At 37.4% G+C, this 7,196-nt stretch overlaps 1 long non-coding RNA gene across 1 annotated transcript; it reads right to left on the minus strand.

Annotated features, from left to right (window-relative positions):
- Positions 1 to 679: 679 nt before the first annotated feature.
- LOC127514497 (uncharacterized) lies at positions 680 to 4,268 on the minus strand. Its single transcript, XR_007930652.1, has 3 exons — positions 3,984 to 4,268; positions 1,844 to 2,243; positions 680 to 1,736 (listed from the first exon to the last, which is right to left on the minus strand). It is a non-coding gene; the product is annotated as an uncharacterized LOC127514497 (long non-coding RNA).
- Between the last annotated feature and the right edge of the window lie 2,928 nt (positions 4,269 to 7,196).

Consider the following 7,196-nt stretch of genomic DNA (forward strand, 5'->3'; position numbering starts at 1 on the left):
CTCCCAGCATGCATTGCGCACATAACCAAATCTGTGCGTAAACCGTGGCTGCTATCAAGAGTGATGAAGTTTGGGCAAACAGAGCACCGGAGAGACTCTCATTCATTACCGCCCGATTCTCTTTCCGTATCCTGCACAATATTAAATAATGGCTGTTTTTCTGTGTGCTTTTTTTTTTTTTAAGCCGTAGGTAAAAAAAAAAAAGTTAAAGTGCCGGAAAATTAATCACGGAAAACTATATTACTGTGATGGGAATAATTGTAACTGAAAGTCTTCTGTGATGAATTGGTAAATGAAATATAGCTTCCTCCCAAAAAAAGGTAAATGGAAAAAGTAAATGGGGGGAGGAAAGAAAAAAAACATATTCCAATGACAAAGACAAGTCAGCAAATCCTATATGCGTTTCCCTGCGGAGTTACTTTTTCTTCATTTATTTACAGCTGTCGGGTGCAACAGCCAGCATGTACCGCTACACCGCCGGGGCGTAAAATAAAGAGACCGCAAGCTGCTTCTCTCTTAATGATAATGAAACGGGACATCAAAAGATCCCACACAGCAGTACAGGTGATCTGTCACTCAACTCGCAATTTAGCTCTGCAATAAAACACTTATGTTCACATTTACGCTCTGCACCGCGGGTGAGTTCACCTTTGCTGTCTGTTAGTGGCGAGTAAAGAGGTGTTATGCAATCCCAGGATGCTTTTGATCCCAAACGGCATGATTGGTCTTAATGCTACTGTGTAAAGAGAAGGAAATGGACTGTAAGTGTGACCTTGAGCAACACTTGCCACTATCAATCTTGTGAACCCTTTTTGAATGGGCAAAGAAAAAAGCATTTTCCATTACTGAAAAGATTGTTTATGTAGTTTAAAGTTGAAATGCAATAAAAATAAACTATTTTAAATTTCCTAATACACATTCTGGGTGTATATATATATATATATATATGAAAAACTTATTTCAGATAGTTGCCAAGTCAACACTTCTCATTTTAATTTAGTTTAAATTTAAGTAAAATAACAAAAACTAAAATAAAAATGAATAAAATAGACACATTTAAAAACAGCAACAACTATTACAAATGACAAAAAACACATAAAAATTAAAAAAAAAAAAAAAATGTAAAAAATAATTCAAAAAATTAATAAAAACTATTATAGTATCTCAATAATACTAAAAAAATTGCACATAAATCCAAAGAAAAATAAAAATGAATATCTTTTTTGTAATCTTTCATTAAAATGCTGCGCTAAAGTAATTTTACCAGAGTTGTTCTTCAGCACAAGTGCTTTACTGGTGCAGCAATGTATTTCTTTGTTTCAATGTTCTTTCAAGCCACATTTTTAGACACATATGTTGAGTTTCATTATATTAGGACCTTAGAAATCACTTGCTTTACACGTAGTAAACTAGCCTTGGATGTAAAAAGCTAAAAATTACATTTGTCCGTGGGCCAAAAGAAAAAAAAAACAATCTTTCATTAGTGTCTTCAGTGGAAGTCAAGGCCACTGCAGTTCATCGCAACCCTTCTGAAGTGCAAATAAAAGCCTTAATGTATTTTTAGTAACCCTGAACACGGTGCCACAAATTAGGTTATTTTCTTATGTCCTTTTTGCCACAGAGGAATTTCTCCGTCGTGGAAGGTGACCGAGAGATGCCTGCCGCTTTGTTCTGTCAGATAGAAGCACTGATGGGCAGCCAATGACACGGAAGAAACAGGACCTGTTGGAATGCGTCTGGAAAACAAGACGGGAGATAATGCAAAAGGAATGAGAGAGAGTGGGTGGAAAACAGAATTTACATCAGTCTCTTAATTTGCCCTGCACATTTTGATGTCGCTTACCTTTTCTCTGTGGAGCATGAAGTCCAGTCCGCGGGGCATTCGGGGTGGACGGCTGAGAGCTGAAGCGTAAAAAGAGGGGCATATTGATCAGGCCCAGACTGCAGGCCTAGTGAGCTGTAAACATCCAGTGTGCAGTGCATGAGTGTCTCTTGACTGAACGACAGGTCGCGAGGCAATCGTTACTCTATTCCAAATACCGCGGGGCCTTCCGAGACCCCCATCTTGGTTTCTTGCTTGTTTGAGCTTATTGAGTGAGTGGATGGTTTTAAAGATCAGCATTTGTCTTCCAAAGCATACATGAGGTATTTGTTGTTTTTTTCTCCCCCGTTGTGAGCCCTCTTGAGCATTTACAGTGGCGTAAAGGAAACTGCATGAAGGTCAGTAAGTTGAGAAACAACAACTGATGAAATGGAAAAATAGGAAGGAGAAAAGAAACATTTTATGAGGTGAACCATGTCATGAAGGCTCTATGGGGTAAATCTTATAAGTCACGCATAAAAAATTCAGGCACACATAAAAATGACTGAATGCCATTGCATTGTCATTTATTTTAAAGAAACTAGATAAGTTAGATAAGTTTAAAATTATCTACAAACAGGTTGTAGTTTTGAAAATGAAGACAAAAATATTTGTGTTTGTGGTTAGTGGAACATGTTGCTTAACATGTTGTTAACTAAAACTTAAACGATAAAAAAAAAAAAAAAAAAAAAAAAAAACATTTCTGTTACTTGAAATAAAATAAATATGAACTGAAATATAAACTTCGCAATTCTGAGAAATCAAGTCACAATAACTGGCAACAGCTTGTTATGAAATCTGAATTGCGAGATATAAACGTACAATTCTAAAAGTCACCAGAATTCTGACATTTTCTCGCAATTGTGTGTAAATCTCACAATTTTGACTCACAAATTCGCAATTGCCAGTTTATATCTCGCAATTCTAAACAGTAAAAAATCATAATTGTGAGATATAAACTTGTAATTGTAAGAAAACAATAAAAATTCAGAATTGTGAGATATGAACTCATAATTGCAAGGAAAAACAGTAAAAAGTCAGAATTGTGAGATATAAACTCGCAATTTATGAGAAAAACAGTAAAAAAATCAGCGTTGTGAGATATGAGATATAAACTCGCAATTGTGAGGAAAAACAGTAAAAAGTCAGAATTGTGAGATATAACATTGCATTTGTGAGAAATACAGTAAAAAGTCAGCATTCTGAGATATAAACTCGCAATTTATGAGAAAAACAGTAAAAAAAAAATCAGAAATGCGAGATATTAACTCGTAATTTGCGAGAAAAACAGTAAAAAGTTAGAATTGTGAGAAATGAGATATAAACTCACAATTTACGAGAAAAACAGTAAAAAGTCAGATTTGAGAGATATAGAATTGCAATTGTGAGAAAAACAGTAAAAAGTCAGAATTGTGAGATAAAAACTCGCAATTTCCCTTTTTATTCTTTATTCTGTGGTGGAAACAAGCTTCTATAAAAATAACTAAAACTAAATGTAAAACTGAAAAATAATGTATAAAGAAAGAAAAGGCAAAACAAAAAGCTTGTTTTAAAGTTCAAGTATTAAAATAACTAAAACTGAAATAAAAACGAACAAAAACTATAAGTGTTAAAAAAAAAAAAAACTAATAAATGATTTAAAAATGATTTTAAATAACATAAATAACTTAAAAATAAAGTTTCTTATGTCTTAAAATGTCTTAAAATATTAATAGAAAAATATGACAGCATGTCAATGATAAAAAAGAACACTGGTGATATATTTGTTTCTTGACACCTGCAGTTCCTCTGAACAGACTTCATACATCCATTAAACCCCACCTGATTCAAACACACTGAGACTTCAAACATGATGAAGAAAAGTGAACTCTAGAGAAAAAATCCTGAAGCATTAGAGACGGATCCAATGCAACACATGCTTAACTGACAAGTGTTCAGATGCTTTTTTCCAATCAGTCCTTTGAAAACTAGAGTTCTTGTCTGCGTATGTGCCTCTGCCTGCAGCAGTATTCACCTGAGCAAACCCGTTCCGCCCTCACCGTCCAAACATCATCTCAGAGTGGACACTTTGATCATAACCCACTAACCTGTTGGCATTTTGTTTCTCTAACATTTAACGCACCACAGATGACTCGATCTTTTCTCCCGAGTGCTGATGTGGCAGCGTCAGTAAACCCTCCGCCTCCAGCTCAACAATATTACATCCTTCAGCAGCATCTGAACACAAAACAAACAACCAAAACCCAGCTTCAACCTCCATATTACAGCCGCAGTCATACAGATTAGATGTGCGAAGCCCAGAGGAAAATCTTATTGCTTTGAGGTTGCTTTTCTCAGAGGTGCACCGGATACTTTTTCATTCATTAAAAAAGTTTTACACATGAAGAAAGTTTTCACTTATTCTATATTTAAAAATAAAGTTTGTTTCTTCTAATATTTCAATGGAGAAATATAGTAAGAGTATATATACCGATCAGGCATAACATTATGAGCACTGACAGGTGAAGTGAATCACACTGATCATCTCTTCATCACGGCACCTGTTAGTGGGTGGATATATTAGGTAGAAAGTGAACATTTTGTCCTCAAAGTTGATGTGTTAGAAGCAGGAAAAACGGGCAAGCGTAAGGATTTGAGCGAGTTTGACAAGGGCCAAATTGTGATGGCTAGATGACTGGGTCAGAGCATCTCCAAAACTGCAGCTCTTGTGGGGTGTTCCCGGTCTGCAGTGGTCAGTATCTATCAAAAGTGGCCCAAGGAAGGAACAGTGGTGAACTGGCGACGGGGTCATGGGCGGCCAAGGCTCATTGAAGGCTGGCCCGTGTGGTCCGATCCAACAGACGAGCTGCTGTAGCTCAAACTGCTCAAGAAGTTAATGCTGGTTCTGATAGAAAGGTGTCAGAATACACAGTGCATCACAGTTTGTTGCGTATGGAGCTGCAGAGCCACAGACCAGTCAGGGTGCCCATGCTGACCCCTGTCCACCACCGAAAGAACCAACAGTGGGCCCGTGAGCATCAGAACTGGACCACGGAGCAATGGAAGAAGGTGGCCTGGTCTGATGAATCACGTTTTCTTTTACATCACGTGGATGGCTGGGTGTGTGTGCGTCGCTTACCTGGGGAACACATGGCACCAGGATGCACTATGGGAAGAAGGCAAACCGGTGGAGGCAGTGTGATGCTTTGGGCAATGTTCTGCTGGAAAACCTTGGGTCCTGCCATCCATGTGGATGTTACTTTGACACGTACCACCTACCTAAGCATTGTTGCAGGACCATGTACACCCTTTCATGGAAACGGTATTCTCTGGTGGCTGTGGCCTCTTTCATCAGGATAATGCGCCCTTCCTCAAAGCAAAAATGGTTCAGGAATGGTTTGAGGAGCACAACAACGAGTTTGAGGTGTTGACTTGGCCTCCAAATTCCCCAAATCTCAATCCAATCAAACATCTGTGGGATGTGCTGAACAGACAAGTCTGATCCACGGAGGCTCCACCTCACAACTTACAGGACTTAAAGGATCTGCTGCTAACATCTTGGTGTCAGATACCACAGCGCACCTTCAGGGGTCTAGTGGAGTCCATGCCTCGACGGGTCAGGGCTGTTTTGGCAGCAAAAGGGGGGCCAACACAATATTAGGAAGGTGGTCATAATGTTATGCCTGATTGGTGTATATAGTAATAGTATAACTGACCAAAAGTGATATCTGGAGGGGATATTTGTTTTAATGACCCTACAAGTTCAATTAAATATTTGTGAAGATGTCAATTTTTCATCAGCTGGATGTCACTTTTGACCACTATACTATACATAATACATTTAAATTTAATCTGTTCTCATTGCCTTTTGCATTAAAACAAGCTGACTAAATAAAGACTGTTTTTTAAATTCAACTAATGCAAATCAAAAGCTTGAGTTTGTTGCTCATTTGCTGTCAACACAATAGTCTTTGACTAAAGCTCATCTTTAAGTCCATGTCTGCACAGTTCCTTTCTGAAGCCATTTGCCTATAGACGCTGTAGATAAAGTTGTCAACAAAATGCACATCTGCTAACATCTCTGTTTGCTCGTTTTGAAGCTCCAGTGCTTTGGATAATAAGCTGCCACATTGCAAGAATTATATCTTGTATGTGAAGAGAACGATTGTCGCAGCAGATTGGTACTCCAGAATAAATCTGCGATTGTGTATTCAGAAAGCTTGAGCAAGCGGGGCTTTGACAGATGACACTAACACTGATATGCTGTTTGATTTTCACTGTAGCGAGCGGCGAATCAGATGGATTGTCAGTCTATTAGCCTACATTGTGTACAACTAGTTCTCACAAATCTCTCATTTGTTTGTTTGACAAGGTCCAGTCCAATAACTACAGTTCATACTGAACATGTTTTTTTGTCTTGTATCTCGTCTGCATGGTTTTTCGGTGTCGAAATTCACAGTGTGCAGTTATAATGTGTCTATTAAGTGTTGTGAAGGGGCTTTCACGTGGACACACTGCAAAGAAATCATATTCTTACTCAGTCTTTTTCGTCTTGTTTTGCAACACAATTATCTAAACATCCTTACAACAAGATATACTCACTTGAGATGTCTTGATTTTAAAGAAATCTAACAGAGAGATTCAAGGTGTACCTAATAAAGTGGCTGGTGAGTGTATAATGAATATGTCATTTTATAATAAAATAAATAACAAAAAATAACATCCCTAATTCTTATTTGTTTTGAGCTTTGATGCCAGAGGCCTCATCCTGGGTCTGCATAAGTGCCTTCAACACTGCCTGCTCGAGTTCTCCATGTGGCATTTCACTGCGTTAAGTCTTTTAAGCCACTGTTGAAGCAAACAGTTACTTTCCTTAATCAGATTATACATGCTTTAATCCTTTTATTTATTTTCTGAGGCAGATGCAATTTTTCGCCTATGTGGATCGATCCTCAAGGCGATGTGATTTAGTTATGGCATCTGCCTTTGCCTGACTTACTGACTGTTCTTATTGATTTAATTTATTTTTATTCCGTAATAACCTGCAAACTTTTTGTGGCCGGCAGTTCTCATTCTTTGCCCTTTCTTCTCTTCTTGTCTGATTCAGAAATCTGCCACTTTCCATAAATATGGTATAAAATAGGTCCTAACTATTTAAAAAAAAAAAAAAAAAAAAAGTTTTCTGCTTCTTTTTCAGTAAATGGTAAGTGAACAGAGGTACTAAACTTTCAGGACATTTTGATCATGAACCTTGGCTTGTCAACTAAATATTATATGAGCTGCTTAATTTTAAATTTACACAAGGTTTGCAATATTTACTACCCTGTTACAAAAACCTGTGTAAATACAATTTACA

The sequence above is a fragment of the Ctenopharyngodon idella genome, chromosome 6 (assembly GCF_019924925.1).
Source record: "Ctenopharyngodon idella isolate HZGC_01 chromosome 6, HZGC01, whole genome shotgun sequence".
NCBI lineage: Eukaryota > Metazoa > Chordata > Actinopteri > Cypriniformes > Xenocyprididae > Ctenopharyngodon > Ctenopharyngodon idella.